Source organism: Pinus tabuliformis, chromosome 5_2, assembly GCF_031772625.1.
Source record: "Pinus tabuliformis cultivar Carrire ecotype Pingquan chromosome 5_2, CPIR1, whole genome shotgun sequence".
In the NCBI taxonomy this organism is placed as follows: domain Eukaryota; kingdom Viridiplantae; phylum Streptophyta; class Pinopsida; order Pinales; family Pinaceae; genus Pinus; species Pinus tabuliformis.
This window is the reverse complement of record NC_142306.1, coordinates 388,267,153-388,295,146: the sequence shown is the minus strand read 5'-3', so window position 1 is coordinate 388,295,146 and position 27,994 is coordinate 388,267,153. Positions and strand designations below refer to the sequence as shown.

Here is a 27,994-nt window from a genome sequence, read left to right as displayed (position 1 = left end):
TGGTCTACGGTTGTCTAGGAAAATGTCTCTCCTGCTTCTAGAACCTTTGCCCAGCTTCTCCTCAAGCCGTTTGGTCTGTTGTTGTCTGGGAAAATGTCTCTCCTGCCTCTGGAGCCTCTGCCCAGCTTCTAGCACTGAACCTCAATTTTCCCCAGCAGATTTGGAATTGCTTCTAGAGGCTACTGCGTTGTTATGCGTCAGCCTCACTATGGCTCAATTTCCTCTCCGCAAATGCACACACAGGAACTGGAATCCTTCCTCCAGCTTCACTGTCCCCGCCCCTCTCTCACTGCTTCGATCTCACTGGCTCTCTCTCCAACAACTGATTGTTGCTACTCTAGAAATTGATCTGCTCATGAAATCGAACTACTAAAGTGATTTCTCCAATCCCCATCGACGACTTCTTATAATCTTCTGTTGAGACTTCAATGGCCAAGTTTAGATCTTAATCGATGGCTAGGATTAACTTGAAGTCGATTTGTGTGAGTTTCTAGGACATTCACACCTTAACTTAATTAATTCTGATTAATTAGTCATATTCCTAAGTTTAGTCTTAGGAAATATAATAAAACTAACTAATAATCTAATTAAGTCATTTCTAGGCGAAATTTCCATAAACGATTTCTGGGTTTTGGAGATCTCATGTATTCTATCCTCTCCATAAAATTTCAAGGCTAGAACACATCTGATGCTACAAAAAATAACCAGTAGAAAATTAGGTTTACATCCAACTAGGCATGCCCTCAGCCTTTTATGCCAAGATCCACAACAATTACACTTCCAAAAAATCAAATATTGGCTTATATGATCGAGCATTCATACGTTGCACCATCCATCCACAAAATATTAATCTTAGATTAAATTAGCCTTTAAATTTTGAAGCTAGCAACATCTTGAGGGGCTCAACAAATAACCCATGTTACTGGAAATTCCACCCCTAGGCACTGGAAACATGACTCAAAACATTCATCACTTTTCAAATTTGTTGGTAACTCCTCTTTTGGCTTTATTTCCAAGTTTGAAATTCACAAATGATGCTTGTTGGACATTGAATAAACCAGCACTCCCTGTGTGTTTCTCAACATGGATTAACCACCTCGTGTGGATCCTTATCTTTGGCGATGTGATCGTTGACAAACACCTACAGGTTTTGGTGTAACGGCAATCATGATTCCCAACAAGTAGTATCAAAGTATATGTTACAAGTTCGATCCACACCCGTCTTGCGCTGGGGGGGGGAGATTCTTGCAAATTGGATAAACCATTGCTCCCAGTGTGTTTTGCAACATGGACTAACCACCTTTAGTGGATCCTTTATATCTCGTGATGCAATCGTTAACTAACACTTGCAGTCTTTGGTCTAATGGAAATTGTGATTCCCAACAATGGTATCTTGAAATTTGCATGTCTAGAGGCAACTTGGGGTAGTTATTGCAGAGATGACCCAAGTTCAAATACTGGCAAGCTATCAACTACCTTGCAAGGGGTCTGCCATTTTACAGGGGCATGTGGCCTCACAAATGTAACCACAATTTGTGCCAAGCAATGTTGTTGCCTTGTGATAGCATGCAGGCAATTAATACATAATTTTCATTGACCTAACTAGTACCACTAGTCGCTCAGAACTCAAGGTTTACCTTTCATATCGTCCTGAACTCACACTACTTGGAAAGAACAATTTGTAGCAAGAACTATTGTTGCCTTGTTGTAGCATGCAAGAAATTAATACATAATTTTCATTGACCTACCTAGTACCACTACTCCTTGCTCAGATCTCAGGGTTTACCCTTTGCATCTTCTTGAAGTCACACTACTTGGAAAGAATACTTCAATGCCCTCCTCTCCCCCACAATACTATTGATTTTTTAGTAGCTTAGGAGGTACTCCAAGCCCTAGGTTTCAGGGTTTGGAGGGTGGAGCACCACAAGAGTCACTTGTGGGCTTGGAACCCAAGGTTGGGGTTTTGCACCCAAAGGAGTTGGGCCAAAACCATGATGAATTTGAGCATGAGAAAATTTGAGGTGATATGGGATGGCGTGGCGAATCCAACGCTTCGAAAATCACTCAAATCGAAGCTCTAGAGCTTGAGATATGAAATTTTGAATGAAACTGTGGGTTAAAGTGGCACAAAATGGAGGTCAGTTTGACAATTTGAAGTGCCACAAGTCATGTTTTAACACCACATAGATTTGTATATATATGAGTGACGTTGGAGGTCACTTCACATCCATCCAAGTGCAACATTCATTGTGAGAACATTACCTGTGGAAGCCACAGCACAAAGAAGAGAAGGTCGAGGTGCATAAGGGACAGTTTTGGGTTCTTTTGTGTGGTTTTGACAGGGTGAGGAGCAGGCGCAGCAGAGGAATCTAGGTGTATCTAGGCTCATTTGGTTCAAGGTTAAGATGGTTTCTCACAGTTTGATTAAGTCGCAATCCCTGTAGTTGTCACAGAGGTACTGCAAGCCTATGTTAGGCTTTTTGGGAGGGTCGTAAGGCCTATTTCTCAGTGCAGAAGAAGAGGAATAGGCAGCGTGGGCAAGGAGCTAAGGAAAGGAGGGAAACCGTAGTGAAAAAGAGGATTGTTGTAGTGCTTTGAGAGGGCTATTAGGGTCTGCGTTGATTCCCTAACCAGAATGTTATCCTACAGCAGTTGCACCAGCTCACATGTACAGGTATGTTGTTGTTTTCTATGTTGAATTGTTGTTGACTGGATGGTGTCCAAGTGTGGACATAGTAGCAGCCTGTGGGAGCCATTTGGAGGGCTTAATTTGGTGGTTAGAAGCCTCTCCTAGGAACAGATCTTGCAATGGAGTATTGGGCATCATTGGACTGGTGGAGGGCAGCGCGTTGATAGCCCAAAGTAGCCCTTGACAAGCAGCCATAAAGTGACGTTGACAGCTGAAGGTTGGGTGAAGATTAGAGCCTAATGTGCAGCACCTTGATGGACGAAAGTGACTGCTAGATTGGCATATTGGAGCTTAGATGTTGACCAGCCTAGAAGAGAAGATTGGATCAACCCGTGTTCATTGTAGCAAAAGCGAATTGCAGCAATGATATGTGGAAGCCCTCTTGGAGACTCTGTGTTGTCTCTTGATAGAATAAGGGGCAACTCGAGAGCAGAATGGAAGCAAAGGACCGGCAAGACGAGATACTACGTAGAGACTACAGCGAGATTGTCATTGTATCGTGTATCCCTTGTATGGGAAGCCCTAAATTGTTGTATTATATGTTGATTTAATATAACGAAGATTGGGTTGTTGTACATATTTGTACAATATTTTGTAAAAAAATTGTCTATACTTGTGCATGTGTGATTTACAGTTTTATATTGTTCTGCTATGCAAAGTAGTTTTGTTGAGATTCTTGGTTTGGCAATGCCAGAGATTCTAAGATTCTATCCTAGACCCAAGATCGTGGAAATTCAACACAACACAATACAAGGGCCAGGGTTCAGCAGATATACAACACAACAAGTTCAAATATTGGCAAGCTATGAACTACCCTGCATGGGGTCTGCCATATTATAGGGGGCATGTGGCCTCTCAGATGTAGCCACAATTCGTGCCTAGCATTATTGTTGCCTTGCTATAGCATGCAAGGAATCAATACATAATTTGCATTGACCTACTTAGCACCACTAGTCCTTACTCGTATCTCAGGGTTTACCTTTCATATCTTCCTGAAGTCAGACTGCTTGGAAAGAACAATTTGTACCAAGAAGTTGTTGCCTTGCTATAGCGTGCAAGCAATTAATACATAATTTGCATTGACCTACCTCGTACCACTAAACCTTGCTCAGATCTCAGGGTTTACCCTTTATATCTTCATGAACTCACAATGCTTGGAAAGAATACTTCAATGCCCTCCTCTCCCCCACAATACAAGGGCCAGGGTTCAACAAATATACAACACAGCAGGTTCAAACACTGGCAAGATATCAACTACTCTGCATGGGGTCTGCCATATTACAGGGGCATGTGGCCTCTCAAATGTAGCCATAATTTGTGCCAAGCATTATTGTTCACTTGTTATAGCATGCAGGGAATTAATACATAATTTGTATTGACCTACCTAGTACCATTAGTCCTTGCTTAGATCTCAAGGTTTACCTTTCATATCTTCCTCAACTCAGACTACTTGGAAAAAACAATTTGTACCAAGCATTGTTGTTGCCTTGTTGTAGCTTGCAAGCAATTAATACATAATTTGCATTGACCTACCTAGTACCACTAGTCCTTGCTTAGATCTCAGGGTTTACCCTATGTATCTTCTTGAGCACACCCTGCTTGGAAAGAATACTTCAATGCCCTCCTACCCCACAATAAAAGGGTTAGGATTCAATAGATATATGACACAACATGTTCAAATATTGGCAAACTATCAACTACCCTGCATGGGGTATGCCATATTACAGGCGCATGCGGCCTCTCAGATGTAGCCAAAATTTGTGCCAAGCATTGTTGTTGCCTTGTTGTAGCATGCAGGCAATTAATACATAATTTGCATTCACCTACCTAGTGCCACTAGTCCTTGCTCAGATCTCAGGTTGTACCCTTTGTATCTTCCTGAAAGATTGAAGGTACATTATTCACTAACTTCAAGATTCTCATGATTACCTTCACAATTAATTATTACAATAAGGGTTGTGTACAAGGACCTTACCATGCTTTGAATCAGAGATAAGCTTACAATGCTTTCAATGCATTGCACTTTTGTTTCAATATGAAAGAACAAAAAAAAGAAAAAATTAGAAAAAGAGAAGGGATGTGTCAAGAAGAAATTCAACGAGATTCTATCAAAGAAGGAAGAAGAAAATTTGCACTTAAAAGACCTGAACCAAAGGTTATTGGAACAAATCAGAGATCTAAAAGATGAGAAGCTTAAAAGTCAAGACATTGAAAATAAGGTTGATGAATCAGAAACCAAAGAACTCTTACATCTGAGAAACCATAATCAAAGTCTACTCACTCAAATTAAGAAACTTAAGGATGATAAGCAATCATTAAAAAACAAGTTAGAAGAATTACTCACGAAAGAAGTATCAAAGTCTTTAGACGTAACAGTCCAAGTCGAAGAAAAGGAAACAAACACAGATCCCATTAATCTCACAATTCAGACAAATCCAAACCCAACTGAAGTAAGGATGTACTCAGAAGTTGCAGTTCAAATGATGAAAAACCCAGGTGAAGATTTTGTAACCAACTCGACAACATCAAAACCTGAAGTAAGTCTCAATCTTGCCACACACATGATAAGGGAAAGACAAACTCCTTATCTACATCTGAATCACAAAAGCAGACATTCCAATCAGTCTGTATATTTGTATCTCTCAAAATCAATCTGTATATCTGTATCTCTCAAAACAAAAACAACAAACTTATGTTCAGAAGGATACTGAAGTGCGCACAATTCAATGCAGTGATAACGATTCATCACAAGTTTCTAGTAATCGAAAGATTCCACAAAAGATTAATTTAGGATGGTTAGATCATTTCTCCGTGTGACAATTTTATATATCACTCCAAGGATCATATCAACTTATATCATCGAAGATCACAGTTCTCAGATGAGAAGGCATTCGAAACAGAAAAAGAGATCAAGCCTTATCATTAACAAGCTTTGAGGACAAATATTTTTGAAGAGGAAGACAATGTTATGAATAAAATATATTAAATATAAATAATGATAATAATTGTAATAATGATTAGTTAATTAGTAATTAGTGTTGAAAAGGCATGTCTAAATGGGACATGACTTTCCATGAAGAGGCACTTGTCTAGTATATAAGCAGGCCCCTCACTCTCATTTGTATCATCATTCTTATTCATACAGCTTAATATATATTCTTGTATCTCAATGGATATCTACATATTCCAAGTCTTCTAGAGTATTTAACTTGAAGAACGAACTTTGTCCATTCCAAACATGCCCCTAGAATAGTAAAAAGAAAAACTGAAGCTACATTACTCACTAAACTTCTCATGAATACATTCAGATATGTGTAGACCAGAATCTTAACCAATGTTACCAGACTTGGAATTGGCAATAAATCGGCGAGGCAAAAGAGCGAAGAGTTTTAATTGGATCAGGAAAAAATCGGCAAAAAATCGTTGAATTCATTAAATAAAAATATACACATATATCGAACAAAAAAAAAAACATTTTTCATTAATATTCGGTAAAGGCATGTCCAAACAATGCATAATATCAATAGATGTCCAAAATATCATGAATGAATAAGTATCTCATATATGTTATGAGTCCAAACATGATCCAAAGCACTAAGTCTTGACTCCTGAGTCCTAAGTTCTAACCAGTGACTACATAGTACATAGAACCAAAACTTAGAAGCATATGCTTCTAAAAGCTTACAAAATACTGCATACTAATCAGAAAAAAATCAGCAACTAAGAGTCTAAGACTCTTAAGAGTGAGAACTAGAAGCAATTCCTTCCACTCCTTCGCTTGCTTGACTCTCAAAGTTCTTCAAGTCATGAAGGCTTAAAAGAGGAGGCTCCTCTAATTGGACCCAGTCTGCCGCATTTGTAGTTTGCAAATCTATCTCTTCAAGGTTGATTGGTGAATGCTCCATACCTGTCATTACCATGAGACATTGAAATGTGAATTAAAGTTTCACTTTGAAGTTTGAAGTTTGAACTTTAAAGTACGAACTAGATTATGAACCCTTCAAATTCAAACTCTCGAGTCTCACCTAGTATTTGTTTGTTGCGAAGTCGTAGATTGTAATGGACAAATACAAGGTCATTCAAGCATTTTTGTGTCAATCGGTTGCGCTTCTTAGAATGTATTTTCTCAAACATGCTCCAGTTGCGTTCACAACCTGAAGCACTGCATGCTTGGTTTAAGATTCGAATGGCAAATCTCTTCAAATCTGGCGTATCACTACCAAAGTTTTGCCACCAAATAGTAAATGCTTGGTTTAAGGGTTTGTGAGTAGAAGTACTAAATAGTAAAAACTTAAAAAGAAAAGAAAATTTAATAAAACATTTAACATACAAAATAAAGTTTAAACAAATTTAATGAATTGATGAAGCCTTCAAGCTGGGTACCTGGCAACATCTTAGACCTTTCTCTTATAGCACTAGTATAGGCAAACAATTTAGATGGCGCCCTATAATCTTGTAGTTGGGAAAAGACACGACTTTGATGTTCTAGATCCAGTGTTTTACAACCTGCCCGTTTCGAATCCGAATCGGCCGTTTCGAACCGAGCCAGCACCAAAATCTTTGACCCGGCCAGCAACCCGGCTCGGTTGACCGAGTCACATATGACTCGGCCGAGTCATATGTAACTCGGTCAACCCGGCCGGGTCCGTTATGACTCGGCCGAGTCAATGAACCTACGGCTGGGCAGCGTAAAAGATGAAAAAAATTCACTTTTTATGTGATTTTTGAAAAAGTTAAATGCAGTTAATGGATTCTAAAGGGTAATGCAGTTTGAAGTGGTTTGATTTGAGGTATCTTTGAAGTATAAGACAGTGCGCTTGGCTTTAAGATTGGTCTTGTACATTTGTTCCCTGCATATTGGTAACTATCTTGCATAAGGGTAGACAAATTTTCTTTGACAGCAATCTAATACACAGTCCCTCGTTGCAGAATTTTCAACACATATCAGATCTGAATATCAATAAAATTGAGCCCTAGGAGCAGTGCAGAGAGTGGATCTTATGATAGTTTGCTCTTTTCTCATCATTCTTGTCACGGATTAAGCTACAGTAGTCTAATACTTGGTGACAGTGAGTTGTTTGAGGCATTTGGAGAACCTTTGAATATTGCATAAGTTCTCTCTGGCCTGGATAGCTTTGTTTTAGTTGCATCTCATTGGTCACTTGTTTCTAACTGTTAAATCATAAGTGGAAAGCTTCCCAAATAAGTGCATAACTAAAGCATTTGCTCTCTTTGTCTCAACTGTCATTATTTCATTAAACAGTTCTGAAGTGCTTCATTGGTTAATATTGATTGGTTGGGCATTTCCCACACTGAAGTACCTTGGCAGTTTGCATAATAAAGGTTCAATCTATTGTGTCATCTCATTGTACTAACATTTTCCTTACAGCAGTTACCCATCTTATGACTTGGCATTTTACTTACAAGTGTTTCTAATTTATAACTTGGGCATTGTTATTGAAGGCACTGGTATCTTAACTGTTAAATGAAAATCTTGAAGTGTCTAATCTAATCAAGATCTCTAATACATTGCTCATTAATCACACTTGCGAACTAATTATAATCAAGTTCATAAGATAGCTAAGTGTATCTCCTAGAACTTGTTGGTCCCCAACAAGTCTCCTAGTTCATGAGCCTACTTTGATCATAATACATATGTTGTCTTCCATCTATATTATAATGCTGTGTGTTTGGAAACATGAATGAAAATCTTTAAAATTATGTTTAAAATATTTAAAATTATGTTTTTTTATAAAAAAAATAAATATTTAATGTATTTTTTACAACGACCGAGTCATTGAAATCGAGCCGGCCGAGTCATTACCGAGTCGGAGTCGGAGTCGGAGTCGGAGTCGATCCTCGGCCGAATCGGAGTCGGAGTCGGAGTTGTAAAACACTGTCTAGATCAGGGAAGCACCTTTCCATGCATGTCATAAGTCCTCTGCCAACCTCCCCATCCTCATTAAATTTGCTCTTATCATAAAAATAGTGGGTTTAAGAAGTACCCAGCAGCGTGTAAGGGGGAATGCAATTGCCTATCCCAACATGCATCTATAATATCCCAAAGAGACATATACTTTGTCTCATCATCCCCATATCTTCTTTTGATGGCCTCCTCTGCGAGATCCATCGCCTCATAAATGTAACCCATAGCGGGTTTGTCACCATCAACCATCCTGAAAGTTCAAGCATTCAAATTTAAATAAATATGAAACATTGTAAATAAAAAGAAGCTTGAAATGAAATTTAAAAAATGAAAAAGTTAAAAGACTTGAAGTACCTGAGAACTCTAACAAGGGACTCCGTCACAGCAATAATCTCTTCAGCATCTTTCCAGAAACCATCATTAAACACAAGTGCAACAATTTTGATGCCTTCAAGGGTCTTGGAATGTTTAGATGCCATCCACTCAGGTCCCAAGAACATCCTCTTCAGAGTTATCTTTTGCTCAACCACAGATTGCAAAGATATGATATTTGTTGCAAATCTAGTCACTGCAGGTCGAACAATTTCTTTACCTTCAGTGTATTTTCTCATCGTGTTTAGGACAATAGTGTGGTTGTATCGGTATTTGGTTATGGATTTTGCCTTCTCCACAACCTCATGTATCCAATGAAGCTTACCAATGTCCTCAAGCATTAAATCTATGCAATGGGCAGCACAAGAGGTCCAAAAAATAGTGGGGTGCCTAATCTCAAAAAGTCTACCAGCAACCATATAATTAGTTGCATTATCAATGACAATTTGTACAGCATGTTCTTCTCCCACTTCTTGAACGACTTCCTCCATCATTTCACAGATAAGTTGGGCAGTCTTAACCTTGTCTGGACTCTGAAGCATCCACTGATTTGAGAAACATTTTGCCTGCAGGACAAGATACAAGGAAATTTATTAAAGTTCTATTCCTCTTATCTGTCCATCCATCACTCATGATGGTGCACCCTATTTCTACCCATGATGAACGAAACTCGGCTAGCACAAGCATGACATCTTCAACACTTTCTAACAACATATCTGTCCTAAGGCTCTCTGATGTAGGGGCTTTGAACCCTGGACCCGCAATAGCAATTGCATCAATCATAGCTTGCCAATAAGGATTTCTGGCACAGTGGAAAGGTATGTCAAATAGTACCAAAAGTTAGCAATGGCCTTCCTTCCCTAACTATGGATATTTTTTTTTCCAACCAGTGGCATCCAAGGTAGGTTGGGAACCGGGTTTTGTGCGAGGAGCAAAAAAGGTGTTTATGTTTCCACCTCCAGTGTTGAAGGAAGGACTCGTTTGGCCTTGAGTTTGACTTGGCCTTGGAGGCATGTGTGGGAAACTTGGGAACGGCATTGAGGATTCAACAGAGTGAGGTGACAAGGGGCTAGTGGTAGAAAAACCATCAACTCCAAGAGTTCCTATTTCACTATTTTGTTTTGCTTTTTTGGCATTATGCCGACTCAACATATCAATGGTCAAGGTTGCTTGGTGTTTGACATTATTGTCAACCTTGTTGCAAAGACCTATATCATGGCCAAGTATTTGTGCAAGATGGAACTTGAATCTATAAATGCCTCCACTACATTTCGCTTTGCAAAATTTATAAAGGAGCCTGGGGTCTCCAAGAATCTTGTCACAATAAGCCTAAGCAAAGTCCTTCTCCCTCGGCATTGTTCTTGTTTTGGACTTGTGTTTAATTTGTGGCTTCTGTTAAGATTTGGAGTTATGGCTTCTATTTAATTTGTGGCTCCTGTGAAAGACAATAAAAAATCAAATTTAAAAATGATCCAAAAATTTAAAATATGCTAGAAATCTAAAAAATTAAATGAAGACAGATGTCAGTAAACATATATATTATAGAGACTATGCAAAAGGCGAGTGAGGATCACTGTTATGGAGCAGTATTCTAATGTACTAGGAGATAGATAGGTGTGAGGATCACTGTTATGGAGCAGTATTGGGGATCACTGTTATTCTAAAAAAATAGAAATGTTGCCTTTCAATAAAACCAGGAAAACATATTGATTGATACATGAAATGCTTTATCTTCTTAGTATACTGAAAGCATTCCAAATATAACCACCAAGATTGGAGTCTTGGGAAGCCTATGCCCTCCTCCAAGGGCTTCTCTGTGTTACTTCTCTCAAACTTAATAGAATAAAAATTGTGGGTGACTCTCATAATATAATTCGACATCTCCATTTGGCCTCTTTCCCTCAGAATCTCAAATTAAAATCCATATTCAAGAGAATTTATTCACTGCTAAATTGTCTAAGGGTTCACTCAGTGCATCACGATTCACGTGTGAAGAGATAATTGGGTTGTGGATCATCTTGTAAACAAAGGGATCAGTTTGGATAAGGCACCCTTATGGTTAATAATAGGGTGGGATATCGAGTCAGCGTTATCACACTTTCTATAGGAAACTGTCAAAAGCATCAGAGTTGTGAAAGTGTTGTGGAGTAGTGGACAATCGTTACCTGAAGCTTCGGTGTGTCTGCCGTTCGCAGGAAAACAACGAGGTAAGGAAGAATTCCCGTTCTGATTACGGCATCAATTGGAGGATTAATCTCTGCAATTCCCGTTTCCAATTCCCATCGGCTTCTCTGCGAGTCTGCGGCGTCGAGGACGGTGGAATGGCTCTGCGGCGTCGAAGGTGGAATGGCTCTGCGGCGTCGACGGTGGAATGGCAACAATCCGATAAAGCGACAATCTGAAACCCGATAAACCCTAAACCCAAAACTGGTGGGACTCAGCAAAATCAGGAAAATCGGAAAAATCGGCAGACTCGGGAGTCAAACTCGTGTTGACCACGAGTCAAACTTGGTCAACGCGATTTGACTCGCATAGTTTCGGATCGGATTGTTTCACGAGCGATTAGATTGGGAATCGCGAGTACTCGCTGATTCCTGTTACACTGATCCTAACCATAGGTCATTTAGGTAAACCACACAAAAATCATTAATAATAGAATCAGCCTAAGTAGCTCACTGCACTGCACATACAGTTCTTGTGAGATCCTTCCAAAAAAGTTCTTTCACATTGAAACCTTTTTCTTTGCTCTATCTAATTTCCACACATGGAAACTCTCACAAATTTGACTTGTCGGTTGATAGGAATATCATGTATTGATAATCTTTTACAATGACAAACAACAATCCGCTCTAGCTCATATCACCTACCTTCCTATGTAAGAGGATCTCCAAGCTAGCTCATATCACATAACTTCCTACACAAGAGTATGCAGTTTTCATGTGTTGTGTAACCTGTAAAGTTAACACTAATAAGGTAGATGATTGGATCCAAAGGATCTAATAAAACCTAATAGATGTAAGAGTAAATGTCAGGAATCAACACAAAAGATGAAAGATGCAATGTAAGATATACAATAACTTCATTAAACCCAATTTCTTACATCCTGTTTGAGAAGTTTGCAATACCAAACATTGCCAACTATTTCAACTCAATTTAGACAGGCATCCACCAAATAAGGTGGCATCCACTTGGCTATACTGACACAAAATACAAAAATAATATCGAAGCCTCCCATTTCCTTACATCCAGTTTGAGCAGTTTATAATACAAAACACTACTCAAGCACTGTTCCAGATACATCTACAGTAGCCAATTGTTTCAACTCAATTTAAATAGGCTAAGTTATATGACAAGACAGCCACAACATGAAGGTGGCATCCACTTGACTATCCTTTACAGAAAATCCAAAAGATAGTCTCAAAGCCTCTAAACTGTTAATTAATCATTCATGACAACAAAATACCTATGCCAACCATATACCATATCTGCCTACAAGATGCCTTGAATGTTTGAAAATCTTTTATAAAGATGCAGAAGATGAAAAATGAAATGGACAATGAGCAATTGGGGAAAAAAGCTTATAAAACTTTTAAAAAAAAGAATTGAACAGTAAACTTTCTATCAAAAATGAAGGAAACAACCATATTAAAACAGGAAATGGAGAAAGTGACTATATAAACAGGATTTCGGTAAAGGAAAACTAACAAGGTGGACAACTCACGAATATACAAGAAAAAAATTGTTCGACGGTAGCATAAAATGCTACAAAAATGTCAAATGAATGACAAAATAGTAGTTCATTACATAAACAGTAAAACTGACCTAAGTGAGGCCACCCACTAAAAGGACGCTTTTTTTGTGCTGAATTTTGTTCCAGACCCCTAACAAAACAGAGCCTCTTGGCATCCTGCTTTGAGACAACATCAGTTTTATAAGCTTTTGTTAACTTTGATCTCCAATTAAATTTTGCCCAATTTCAAAAAGGAAAGGAAAATAATTGGAAGGAAATGACTTTGCAGATCAACTGAAGCAACCACGATGGTTTCTCTTGAACTAGTTAAAATATAAATTAATTCCAAAGCTTAGCAAAGTTGGCTTGTATAGAACTCACTAGTTTTAAAAACTTCTGATTTTTGGTAGCATCGGATGTGTTCTAAGTCTCAAATTTTGCAGGGAGGCTTAGACATGCATTCTCCAATACCCAGAAATTGTTTTGGGAAATTCCACTCGGAGACAATTTTAATAAAATAATTGATTATTTTTAATGGGACCCTAAGTCTAAACTTAAGAAATTAAAATAATTAATGGGTATTAATCTAAATTGTGGGTGTAACTTTTAGAAGAAGACGAGGATCAAGCCAAAATGATCTAAGCCATTGATTAGAAGTTAATCTGGGTCGTTGGTTGTCCAACAGAAAGATATAAGAAGAGACTTGAGGGGCACTTGGAGACCATACCGATAATTGATCAATCAGATTGAATTGCTGAGGCTACAACAGCGCAGTGATTTCGAGGTGATCACGCAAAGAGGGGCAGAGATAGTTTTTGGTTGGAGAATCTTCTCCCGGGCCAAGAATACACCACAAAAAGGCAGAGGAGGCAACACAGTGCCCAGTGAGGGTGATGCAAAGCCACAAAGGGCTTACGCAGAGCAGCACAATGTCTTCAGTGCAGAAGTCCGAAATTTAGCTAGGAGTTCGATGCTCTGAGCCGAGAGGGCTGAAGTCGAGGCCCCTTAGAGCAAATCGATCCAGTAGAGGAAGTGACGCAATTCCTCAAAGGCAATGACACAGGCCCACGCAGTGATTGTGTAGGGACAACGCAGAGGTAGACAGAGACTTGTTGTTTCAGTTGTCGGATCAGTCGGGACTTGCAGTGTAGAGTGAGGTAATCTCACTAATTCTTCTGCCTAGTGAATTTCTCTGTACTGGATAGACAGCAAGGCATCCAGAGTTTGTATTCAGATTTACCATTGCTTAATAATAAAACCCTCAGAGCTGTTGCACCAGTTTTCCTGCATTGGGTTTTTCTGGGGACTTTCGTCCAAAAATAAAGGTGTCATTGTGTTGTATCTATTTCCTGTTCAGTTTCTTGTTTCGGCATATTATTTTAAATAGTGAATGTTGCAGTTGTATTTACTTCGATATTTACCATAGAACACAGTAAATAACTTGTATGATTAACAAGTAGGAGAAGTAACATCAATTTGCTGCAGTAGGGATTCCGGGTTTAGGAATTTTCACAAACCTCACACATCACCTGACCAAATTCTAATGTAATTTTAAAAATCTCTTAATCGAGTATTAATGGATTCAAACATAACTGGAATCTATACAAAAAAGCAACTGCAATACCAGCCAGCTTCTAATTTAGAAAGGAAAGTACTCAGTACATAGACTAGAGCCTAAAGCTACACAGCGCAGAGGCAAGAAAAAACAGATCTGATCCTTATCAATGGAAAACATGAATTTTTCCAACCAACACAACCATTATTCAGCATTCTAGCATCTGCTACCAGACTAATAAAATATTCAAAAAAATCAATACATTTATGTATACATTTGCACAACTTACGTTTAGGATATGGTTGCTGAAAAACTGTGGTCTTCTTTGTTGTGGCAGGACCTATTCGCATAGGTCTTGAGGAACAAAACACCCCATTCATCTCTGTCATAGCCCGAACTTGCTCATTCTCATCCCCAAACCTTACAAACCCATATCCTTTTGAAAGGCCTGTAACCCTATCAGTAACAACCTTGGCTCCTTTTACAGTTTGATATCTAGTTTGGAATGTCTCTTGCAACAAATAGTCTGTCACATCAGATGCCAAATCTCCAACAAATATAGGATAATCAGGTCCAATCTCAGGCCACTTTTCTCCAATGCCAAAGGTTGCCCAATTTATCCTGTAAAATTGTTCAGTGTTGGGCATCTGTGCACCATTGTAAGTTTGCAAAGCTCTCTCAGCTCCTGCGTGGCTTGCAAACTCCACAAAGCCATAACCCTCTGATTGTCCAGTCTGTTTATTGCGAATAATTTTAACAGAAACAACCTGCCATTGACAACATGATTATGATCAAAACAACTATGTATCCAAACAAACATTTCTGATAATAAAAATGCAAATAATATTCAGTAGATTTTAAATTTGCATACAGAGTACAATGAGATAGGAAAAAAGAAGTAAAAAGCATAAATTACAATTAATATACATAGTCTAACAATGTCAACTCAGAAGTTAGCAACCCCAATCACCTCAAACAACTCTACAATGGCAGTGGCAGGGTGTTGCCTCAAAACAATGGCAACAACAATGGAGGTAGTTTTTAAAAATATCAAAGACTTCAACGGAGGTCTCGCCACCATCATCACTGCTCAAGGACAAATTAACAACTGAGACACATGACTGGACCCTCACAATTGTAACAACAACCAAGGACAAATCTATAGCCCCATTCATATTACCATGGTGCATGACTTCTCAATATTGGATATCGCAAGTCAAGAATTTGCTGCAGAGAATAGAATTTCTTGAGAATGAAAACAAGCAGCTCCATTCAGAGGTACTAGACCTCAAACAACAGGTTTCTGAAATGAAAAAGCATGAAAACATACACACATGAAAACCAATTGTAGACTCCCCGACACGCCAAACAGAAATCTCAAAACATAAAAATATAGCAAGAGATGAGATCACAACAAACCCTTTTTAAAAAAGGAAGATGAGATCACAATAGCCTCCCCCACTCACCATGGTGAAAGGGGTGGTACAAACAAAATTGAACATCTACGAAGCCCTGGAGCTTAATCTTAGAGTGCATGGGCTCCCCTTCCCATGGCCCCATCAAATCCCCTACAGATAGTTCCCGAGGCATAGGAATGTGATGTAGAGGCAGAACCATGTCTAGAAAAGAATAGAGAAGTGGGAAAAAAGGAGAAGAGGCCAGCGCAAGCATTACTAGCCAATGAAACATCCCTTAGGGTAAAATGTTGGAAAGAGCACATGACAAGGTCAGTTGAAGAATCTTCATTGCACTCTTCAATCCATGGTTACAAATATTTTCATTGTATGGAGCCAGTTATTAGTGGCACTACATATTAGTCCCATCAACAAAGGAAGAGACAAGCAGCAGTTCTAGCCAGCCATAGAATAACAGTTCATCATGTTCTAGTTGCCTTGGAAAGGCTTCAGGATCATCTTGAAAAATTCTGTAGCAGTTTCATTGAGTACTAAAGCCTTTAGTTTCTTATTTTACCATAACACATCAAGAAAGCGTATCATAGGATCTGTTATGCCAATAAAGCAAAATGAGTCTATGGGAGGGGAATCTCTTGGATCTGGTAGAAACATAGAATGTGAGGCAGTATTACACTCTAGAGTGACATATGACAAGGGATTTTATGCTGTGCCTGGAGTTAATATAGTTGGTAACCAAGTGGAAATTAGATTTCCAAACATGGGGGATATTTTTGTTTGTGACATGCCTGGAAAACATAGTGGATTTATATTCTAACTAGTATTAGATACACAAAAATTGCTAAATTATCAGCAAACCCTATTATCCTAATATTGTTAGTTTGACTTTGCAACCAACCTTAGTAATTGTGTTAGTTTTAGTAGCATCGGATGTATTCTGGCTGTGAAACTTGGTGGAGAGGCTAGAATACATGAGATCTCCATAACCTAGAAATTGTTTCTGGAAACTCAACCTAGAGATGACTTAATTACATTATTAACCTATTTTTTAATGTTTCTTAAGTCTAAACTTAGGAAAACTGGTTAATTAATCAGAATTAATTAAGTCAAGGTGAGAATTCTCTAGAAACTCACATGGATCGACTCCGATATGATCTTGGCACTTGATTAAGTTATAATCTTGGTCGTTGGTGCTCCAACATAAGATTATAAGAAGAAGTCGATGGGCAATTGGAGAATACATCTGAGCAGTTCGATTTCCTTGGCAGATCGATTTCCACAGAGCAGCAACAATTGCCGAAGAGCCAAATATCGAAGCAAAGATAGAGAGGGGTAGGGGCAGTGATTCAAAGGAAGTTTTTCGGATCTAGAGAGGCAACAGTGATTGACAGAAGTGATCCACGTAGAAGCAACGCAAGGACTGCACAATAGTTGAAGCAGAGTAGTTTGATTTAGCTAGGGAGGAAGTCGATTCAGCTTTTAGAGGCCGGGAAAGCCTTCCAAAGGGCTAGAGAGTCACTTCCAGCAACAAAGGCAGGCAAGACAGCTTGCTTGGAGGCTAATCTAAGCCACGCGTATGAGAGGCAGCGCAAGGACTGCGCAGAAGGCCTACGCTAGGGTTTGGACGGCTAGTTTTTCAGGAGGAGCCAGTGCCGGGATTGCTTGTGGAGTGAGAGAATTTCTTCTCTAATTATTTTTGTCAGATACTTGTTGTTTGGATGGGCAGTTGGGCATCCATAGATTGTACTAGGATTTCGCTGTTGCACCGGTTTTCCCAAGTTGGGTTTTTTGGGGACATTTGTCAAAAAAAATTGTCATATTTTTATGTGCGCTAGATTTTCTCAGTTTCCAACGTTATTTTCTCCCGCAATTTTATTTGTGAAGTTTGCAATAGTAAATTATTCGTTGCTTGTATGGGTGAACAAATTGTTAATTAATTTACAGTTTGAAGAATAATTTCCAGTCGCTGCAATAAAATTTTGTAGTGAAATTGTCTGAGCTACGGAATAATTTCGTAGCGTTGAAAATTTCAATTGGTATCAAAGCATAAGTAATCAGCCAGGAAGCTCAGAAGCGAAAAAGAGAATTATGTTGTTCAAAGTGAGCAGCAGGTCAAAATTCTTAGAGGTTGCGCAATACCCAGATTGGCAGTTTAAATTGTTGGGGCATGAGTTCGATTTTTCAGTGCAGGTTGGCAAAAAAATTCGATTTGCCCTGGACAATGATTCCAACAGTCAAACAGGGGAGCAGCAGCAGCTTAGATTTTCACAGAGCAAATTTCTAGTTGGACACAGGGTTTTGCAGTAGCAAAATCAGCGTCAGGTGGAAGAGAGATTGCACACACAAAGGGAGATTTCTCTCATAGTGTTTCTAGCCAAGAAATCCGATTTTTCCGGCTGCAGGTGGCAGTAGCGGCTAGCAAAGCTGCACATTCCAGGAGGGAGTGCGAGTAGCAAAGAAACAGCTGAGCATACAAAGAGGGAGTTTCTAGACCAGTTTCAGAGATGGCCACAGTTGGGCTTAGAGATCAGGATAGGTTGGAGGGAGCCTCCAACTATGTCATCTGGAAGGCTAGGATGTCCTTCCTTCTAGATGAATATGACCTGAAAGCATATGTGGACAATGTTATAACAGTAGCCTAGGATGCAGAACAGCTGAAGGAATACAGACAGAAAGGAAATGGTGAAGCCGAAGCAGATGATCTTGGATGGAGTCCGAGATCATATAGTCTCGCATATTTCTAGCAAGAATACTACCAGGGAAATGTGGGTAGCTCTCTCCACGCTATATCAGAGTTCTTCCGAGTAACGAAAGATGTTTCTCCAAGAGAAGCTGAGAACCATCAGGATGCAGAAGGGTGAAGGCATAGATCCCTTCCTCACTTAGATTCAGGAGGTCCGAGATCAACTAGCAGTCGTTGGGGAGGCACCCCAACCCACAGAGCTTGTACGATTGGCACTAAACAATGTCTCATAGGACTGGCAAGTGTTTGTCCAAAGCATATTGGGTAGAGATACTTTGCCTGGTTGGGACAGAATGTGGGTCGATCTACAGCAGGAGGAGTTGAGGCGAGCTCTAGTAAAGAGCACCATCAGTGGTAGCAACAACAAGGTAGGGAAAAATGAGAAGGAAGACGAGAATGTGGCCCTAGCATCTAAGGGTCCCAACCAAGGGCAAGGGGAACAAAAGAAGAAAAAGGACCTGTCAAAGGTCAAGTGCTTCAAGTGTGGCAAGTTCGCTCACTACAGCACGCAGTGTCCTCTCAGGAAGAAGGACAAGCAGGAGAAGCAGGACCAACAGCCAACATCCGCGGAAATAGACAAGCTTTCCTCTAGGCTAGAGGAAGAGTTGTTACGTTTGCAGATACACCTCCAAGAGTGAGGTGGGGTGATTTGGTGTTGTAGCCCCAGAGAGCTACAGGTTTGAGCAGGGTCCATTGAGGTATCCTCCTCATGGATTATTACCTTGTTGCACGGGCCAACAATATTCAATAGCAAGATGGATCAGTGTCAATTGATGCAGTCAGATTCCAGAGTGATAGTTGCATAATAGTAGTCAGGTGTTGAGGAGCACAGTGTAGTGTTGGCAGCAGTGCAAAGTGGCACAGTGCAGAGTCAGCGGCAACGCAGATTCTTCAGTGACAGTGCAAAGGCTAGTAGTAGTCAGGACTCGAGAGATAGATGCATCATACTAAATACAATTGATTCAGTATTTCGGATGCTTCTCAGTTGTAGTTGCAATAGCAACAAATGAGAAGGAGTTGCAGTGCAGATGCAGGGTTGGCAGCAATATGGCAGTGTCACCAGCAACACGGATGCAGCATTAGAGTTGCGTAGTAGTTGGTGTGCAGTAGCAGCCAGACATCAACAGTGACAAGAGTTGGTACAAAGATAGGGTGTTGTGGCAGGGTGTGCAACACTAGAGTCTAGAACACAATCCTCGCTAAGAGGGAGTGTTAGTTTTTGTAGCATTAGATGTGTTCTAGCCACAAAACTTGGTGGAGAGGCTAGAATACATGAGATCTCCATAACCCAAAAATCGTTTCTAGAAACTTCACCTAGAGATGACTTAATTAGATTATTATCCTATTTTTTAATGTTTCCTAAGTCTACACTTAAGAAAACTAGTTAATTAATTAGAATTAAATAAGTCATCGACTCTGATATGATCTTGGCCCTTGATTAAGTTTTAATCTTGGTCGTTGGTGCTCCAACAAAAGATTATAAGAAGAAGTCAATGGGCACTTGGAGAATACATCTGAGCAGTTTGATTTCCTTGGCAGATCGGTTTCTAGAAAGCACCAACAATTGCCAGAGCCAGAGGTCGAAGCAAAGACAGTGAGGGGCAGGGATAGTGATCCGAAGGAAGTTTTCCAGATCAGGAGAGGCAACAGCAAGTGACAAAAGTGATCTACACAGAAGCAATGCAAGGAATGCACATTAGCTGAAGCAGAGCAATTCGATTTAGCTGGGGAGGAAGTTGATTCAGCTTCTAGAGGCCAGGAAAGTCTTCCAAAGGATCGGAGAGTCACTTCTAGCAGCAGAGGTAGGCAAGATGGCTTGCTTGGAGGCCGATCTCAGCCACACGTGTGAGAGGCAATGCAAGGACTGCATAGAGGGCCTACACTAGGGTTTGGACAGCTAGTTTTTCAGGAGGATACAATGCCGAGATTACTTGTGGAGTGAGAGAATTTCTTCTCTCTAATTATTTTTGTCAGATACTCGTTGTTTGGATTGCTAGTTGGGCATCCATAGATTGTACTAGGATTTCACTGTTGCATAATATTAAAATCCTTAGTTGTTGCACCAGTTTTCCCAAGTTGGGGTTTTTCGAGGGACATTTGTCCAAAAATAACTGTGCCATATTTTTGTGTGTGTGCTAGATTTTCTCAGTTTCCAACGCTATTTTCTTCCATAATTTTATTTGTGAAGTTTGCAGTAGTGAATTATTCGTAGTTTGTATGGGAAAACAAACTGTTAGGTAATTTACAGTTAGAAGAATAATTTCTAGTCGCTGCAATAAAATTTCGTAGCGAAATTGTCTGAGCTATAGAATAATTTCGTAGCATCAAAAATTTCACAAATTGTTGCCTCTGTCCAACCAACCAAACTTTGTTTGCGACAATGCTTACCACAAAGGTGTTTTGATGTTGCAAACACACCTCATAATTGCCCCTCTAGCACAAAGCCCACAGAGGTGATCTAATGCCCAGATCATGCCCCAGCCTCAATAACCTGCCACAAAACTCCTTGGAGAAGGTTATGGATGTGATGACATTGCTCTTGAATCACCCCACATCACCCCAAACAGACCTTTTCTACCTAGACCGAACCTCAAGAGGGTTTAGAGGCTCACTGCTCTCAACAGAACTTTGATTTAACCCTAAGTGTGAGCTACTGCCATCAAGGATCCTTCTGAGGTAGTTGTTGCCACAATAGGGCTTATTTCAACCTTTCGTTGTCACATGGGGGATGAATGAACTTCAGACCGAACCTCAAGAGAGTACATTGTCGAGGATTTAACCCTACAGCAACTATGCTACCACAAGAAGATGCTCAAGATGGGACACTACGTCAAATATGATCATAAAAACCCATGTTGCCTCTAACTGAACCTCAACCCAATCTCGCTACCTCAGAAAACATTTGGATGATAATTCACTACCCAAACAGATGCCAAATACCCTTGCTGCCATGCCACAAATAGATGAATGTTGCCTCACTGATTGTCTCAGGAAGTAACCCAAAGTTTGTTGTGCTCTCGATACTCCAGAGGATAGATGCCAAATACCCTTGCTGCCACACTACAAAAAGATGAATGTTGCTCACTGATTGTCTTAGGAAGTAAACCAAAGTTTGGTGCACTCTCGATACTTCAAAGGAAAAGTTCACCAAGGCCCCAATCTAAGATAGATGAGTTATCCCAATCTTCATTAGGCTTCACCACTTCTATTGTAGGGGGGAGAACCTTGACCAAATCAAAGAAACTCTCTTCATCTTGGCCCAATCAGTCTAAAACAAACTTGGCCCCCAAATCTTAGAGACATAAAGACAAACTAATTATTGATGGGAACTATTGTGATGAGAACGCAACGGGAACAATCTAGAGATGGGGGTTTTTGTAAAACATCCTATCTAGAGATATGAATGAGACACGACAAGTGTGGCTCCCGATTGTCACCATGTTCGCTATGCTCAGGAACGTAACTCAGCAGGTGTGGCTCCCGAGTTTGGCCAAGTTCGTTGCGCTCTCTACTCCCATGATCCTCCCGCCTATTTTTGGCCTTCGCTTGTCCCATATATGCAATAAAAAATACCCTATAATATATATAATACAATATAACATTAAAAAAATAATAAATAAATAAATAAATAAAAACTTTTAACCCTTGTTATACAGCCAATATATTATTTTATGTTTTTCTCATATTTTATACCCCAATATGAACACACGTGATATGGTATTGCCTTGTCAGTGAAGCCACTCTGCCAATAGGTTGCGGCTAGATCAGATCAATTTCTCCTTGATGTCTTGCACTTGTGATATTTGTTTAATCAAATGAGGGTCACACTTATTTATATGTTTCTTTTGGGAAATTACCAACCCTTAAGAGGCACCCTTTCAAGCCAATCCAACCTGATCTTTATGTCATTTAGCCCATCACACAAATAAAAAATCATTTCTCTCATTTGAGCAAACCCTCCATGGTTGCCTTAGTTGCCCCTTGCTCCATTAAGGGTGCCACACATGCAACAATGGTCAAACCATCAAAATCATGTTTGGTTTCACGCCCACAACTTTGGGTGCAAAACCCACTGCTTGGGTACTTCGCCCACAAAGTGCTTTTGTGGTGCCAACTCACACAAACCCAGTACCCAAGGTTGTGGAGTACCTCCCAAGCTACATAAATCAACACCTTTCCCTCACACTCCTAAGCATCAAAGGTAGCCATTTATTGGGTATTTTAAGTGAGTTTTGTATGTTGGTTTGTATTTTCTACAATTATCATTCATATATCAGACTTAATATTTTGTTTTGTTGAAATATGTAACTAGGTTCGGTCTTCATAATGATATATATGTATTTGATGTAATGAGAAAAATAAATTTGTTATTGTTTTCTTGAGGCATGGGTCTCATGCTCAAGAAGAATTTATTTTCTACGTCAAACTCCCATTGAGAGCTTCTAGGGCTTATGAGACATTATCATGTATGAAAGACCCTTTTAGGGCATGTTACATTTTGTAAGAAAAATTATTTGAGTCAAAATCAGGTCAAAGGACCCTCCAAGACCTTGTCAAATTGCAATGAACAAGTCGGCCTAGAGACAGTTGCAAGTCGGCCTCAAATCATTGTCAAGAAATCCTATATAAGGAAGGACTCGGCCTCATTCAAGGACACACTTCTCACACTTGAAGCACAATCACAAGGAAGAGAAAGGGAGCGAAGAAAAGAAGGATGAAGGAAGAGAGGAAAGGACGAAATTTCTGAATTGGTTTTTGGATTATCTCTCTACACATGTGAAAGAAACTAGGGCACATCCTACTGCTGCAAATCACAAATATAGTCACCTCAAGAAGACTAAATTAAGGCAAAGAAGAGATTTATCTTGCAAGCAAAAATCACTAAGAAATTAGCTCAAGTCTAGCGAAGGAAAAGAAGGGTTAAAAGTTCCCTAATCTTGTCACACGTGTGAAAAGTACAGTCAACCACAGGGGACCGAGAAATGTGGTCAAGGAAGGTGAATACTTCAAACTAGTATTGCAGAGCCGAGGGTTAAGGACAAAGGAGAAATGGCAGCAGTATCAAGAAGTTGACTTTGACTTGAGGCAAGGATTGATTTGGTCTTGGAGGGGTTGTTGGTCAAGGGTCTAAGTATTGGAATTCGCCAATTAAAGATTCTATAAGAAGAAGAATTCTCATGGGTTTTCCTCTCAACTTTGGAGATGTTTTTGCCCTAGCTGATCGCCTATATCTTGTGTCCTTTGTCTCATTGTTCTTTATGGTTTAATAGTTGTTTGATGAAGAAAATATTAATAACAATCAAGAGAAAAGAAGAAGCTAATCAAAAGAAGTAAAAACACATCACAAACAGTTATCATCAAAGAGAAATCATCCTTACACTTGCTACCCCTAGATTTCTCAACATGGTATCAGAGCTAAGGTGACAAGTCAAGGAAACTGTAGCTTAAATGAAGGGCACTCAAGGACCGAAGCACTAGAAGATCGTCAAGATAGTCCACTCATCTCAAAGACACTACAAGGACAAGGATTACAACATCATCTTGAAGGAAGTTACTAAAGAAGACCTCAAAACCCTAGTTCGTTCAAAGAAGGATTCTATACTTGAAGAATTCTTGGGAACCTCGCACAATCATCACCTTGAGAAGGAGACCTCAAAGACCCTACTCAAAGCAAGGACTACAAATTGGAGCATCTTGAAGCTTCTACATCAAAGAAAAATCAAGGAGAAAGCATTGTCTTCATCATCAAGGAACCAACGTGATCTCCCTCTCTTTGAAGGATCACTTTTGAAGGAAGACATCTTCTATCATTATGATCATCATAAAATCAAGAAGGCAGCAAATTGTGATATTGTCATCAAGGTGTATCTTCACAAGTAAGTATCTTTATGTCCACATCTTAATCTATCAAAATGTCTTTTTGCAAGGAAAGCAACAAGTTGGTTGGGGCATCAAACTTTCTTGCATGGAAGAAGAGGATGGATTTGATCCTCATAGAAATGAAGTTGCAGAACATGTTACGAGCTCAATCACTAAACCTCCAAAGGGAGAAGCTCAAGCATTTGCAAAGTATATGAAAGGGGAAATAAGGGGACAAAGGATTCTCATAGAATCAGTTAAAGATCCCCTCATTCCCTACGTATCAAAGTTAGAAACGTCAAAAGAAATATACGACAAACTTGTGGAGTTGTTCTCCGTAACCAATGCAGGGGAAGTAATCTCATTAAGACAAGAACTCTACAAGATGAAGATATCAAAAGAAGAAGGAATAGCCTCATACTTTATGAGAATGTCATAAATTAGAGACCAACTACAACAGTTGGGAGAAATAATGTTTGATAAGGAAATGACAACTATAGTGCTCAATGCACTACCAAAGGAATTGGTCAACTTTACATCACGCATCTATGGAAAGAAGGAGGCTACCCTGTTCAATGAACTGTGGTCATTGTGAAAATTGAAGAAACTAGGCTAAAGGCAAAAAGTGATGTAGGATCAAACGAGCAAACACAAGCATTTGTTTCCATGGCTAAGAAAAAAGCGAAGTTTGGGAAGTTTGGTCCTCAGAAAAGGAAGAAGAATATGGCCAAGGTCCAATGCTATGGTTGTCAAGAATATGGGCACTGTTGACCACTGGAGTGGCACCTGATGATTATATGAAGACTCCATGCCCAAGGATGATCCAAAGGACACTTGTACCATCAGATATTGTCAGTCAACAGAGTTTTTTAACTCCAAGGTCCAATGCTATGGTTGTCAAGAATATGGGCACTGTTGACCACTAGAGTGGCACCTGATGATTATATGAAGACTCCATGCCCAAGGATGATCCAGAGGACACTTGTATCATCAGATATCGTCAGTCAACAGAGTTTTTTAACTCTACTTCTATCTTCTCATCATCTTTCTTGTACCTAGATTCCACACGCTACGGGGAATTGTAATAAGTGATACTAGTAATGATGAGTTTTGAGTCTATAATAGGCCTAGGATGTTGGGACTCGATCAACAAACAAGTACACTTTGGAGTGTTTTTCTTATCTGGTTAATTATCCCTTCTTTTTCAGAGGCAGATAATTTTCTAGGTTTTTCCACTCACATTTCACCCCAAAGCCGGGGTGACGGTTTGAAGGTTGAACCCCTAACACATCTTAGTGTCTAGAGTCGATGTATATTACCATACTAGATCACACAAAAAATTTCGTGGAATTTGGTTAGGTCTAGGTAGTCATTTTTTAATTTTTTAGATTTCCCGCAGGTCAAAAATTGCAAATAAAATTGTATTTAAATTGTAATAAGTGTAGTTTAGAGAAGTTGTATGGGGTATGAGTAATCAAAATTACACCTCTCGCCCTCAACTTTCTACTATGACACACTTTGAGGGGTTAATAATGTGTTTTGGACCCTCAAAACCCACTTTTCCTAAGTTTAGTGGGAAATCTGACAATTAATTAAGTCAGAAATTAAATAAATGGAGAAAAATAAATATCCACACATGCTAAATGTTGTGGAAATGAGGTGGAAAGTTATGGGGGAGTTAAAGTGAAGTCCCAAGGTGATGTGGACTCCTAAAATCAAAGAAAAGACGTGCTCAAATAAAATCGAATTTAGGGCATTAAATGAAAACGTTGCTTGGAAATTCGAATTTGTGAAGTTAATGCACATTTGGGAAGATTTGGTGGTGTGGGAAATTGTCCCCACATGGGTTACCACCCATATACACTTGTCAATCCACCATAAAATTCGAATTTGGCACATAAGGGAAGACGAAAATGATGTCCACTTGCCAGAATTCGATTTTTACACTTGGCATTGGAGCTCTATTCAACAAATTCGAATTTCTCTTCGGGATTGTCACCTCATGCTACTTGTTTAATCACTTCTACATTGGCATTGGCTCCAATGCCATTTGCCATTGTCATTTTTCATTGGGATTTGCTCCCAACTCTCTATATAATAGGGCCATGGGCTCTCACATTGGATCTTATTGTTACTAGCTATTGTGCTTGCGAAAGTGCTACTGCCTTGTACACTTTCAGAAATATCAATAGACATTGGGGTTTCATTCATGAGGTGTTCCTCCTTTTCGAGTGTGATGAATTGTTGAGCATTGGTATAATTCCTTTCACTTGTGTTTTGATCTAATTTGCTTCCATATGCTCTTGTATATTTGTTAATGTAGAGCTATCTTGCATTGACATTTTATTTAGAAGCATGCTCTAGGTATAGAATGCCCTAGTTGGTTTTAAATAAATATCTAGAGTTTTTTTATCATTGTTTATTGCTAAATCTATATGGAACTAATTCTTGATTGAAGTTTTGTAGAGGGAACATCTTGTTGGGATTACAGAATCAAGCATGAGGGGAAGTCTTTGGAGAGACCAACCCACTATTGATACATTCTTAAAGGAGCTCTCATTTATTCTTTGAACCTCCATAGTCTTATCTTACAAAGTGGTTTTGCAAGGATTTCGGCACATAGCTTGTACACAAGCCGAGTACTTCTAAATCTAAATCTCTTTTAAAAAAACATTGTACTTCATTTCTTTCATTCGCTATCTAAGAGCTTGAAGATGGCTAAGCAAAGACGAGAGTTTACTCTCACTCTTTAACTTATCCTTTTATAAATTAAAATTGTACATATACATTTTATCTCGTTGATTTTTCCATTAATACTTAATTTATTTTGCAGCCATTGTTTGGATTGTTTGCTAACTCTTGTGTGGCAGGTTTGAAAAGCAACTTCCCGCAACATCTAACAAGTGTTTGCAGGACCTTTGGCAAGTGTTGGGGGTTCGATTTCCAAGGATGGCATGATCCCTTTTGAGGCTTATTTTGGCCAAGTCGAGCTCACTAGAGGGCTGCCCATTTTCCTCTTTAAGCCGTGAGCATTTGAAGGAAACTCACACCTTGTTTCCCTTGCATAAGTTTTGTGATATCTTGTCACTACTTTCTCAAATATGGAGGTCTAGTGTCCAAGTTACAAACAATTATTGTGAGGACTCTCCTTGAAGTATAGTTGAGAACTTTGAAGGGCCCTCTTCTCAATGTAATATTAATAAAAGATCTAACTTGCTTGTGGGAGCTTGGGATTTCTCCCATGGTATCCTATCTCCCCATTTAGAAGGGGGCTTCTCTTGGGTGGATTGACATTTGCATGGTTTAAGCTTTCATACTTCATTCACTTACATGCATGATTTAATTGGGAATTGACACAACCTCACTATCACATTTCATTAAGTTAAAGTTTGTTACAATTTCACTTGAGCTTTGCATTTTCTTTCTCATTGTTGCTTGGAGCTACAAGCTTACACTTTACTTTAGACAATTCATCCTTTACATGCAAGCAGTTTATATTCATAACAAACTTTGATTCGTTTCCATTTACCTTGGTAAATTGTTTCATGAGCACTTGAATACATGCTTCAATTTTATGCTACATTGTTAACTTGAACATTGGAGCAATTTATTGTCATTGTCTATTTGAAACAAATTTTACTTTCAAGCAAATTACTTGTATCATTTTAATCCATTGACGAAACACATGCAACACTTGTAAGCTAATTT

General features: G+C 39.2%; 1 pseudogene across 1 annotated transcript in view; it reads right to left on the bottom strand.

Annotated features, from left to right (window-relative positions):
• The window catches only part of LOC149159148 (polyadenylate-binding protein RBP45-like), a 132,090-nt pseudogene that overhangs the window by 4,908 nt on the left and 99,188 nt on the right, over positions 1-27,994 (bottom strand). The window contains exon 4 of the transcript XR_016261742.1: positions 14,562-15,039. The product of XR_016261742.1 is annotated as a polyadenylate-binding protein RBP45-like (transcript). The remainder of the gene's footprint in view (positions 1-14,561; positions 15,040-27,994) is intronic.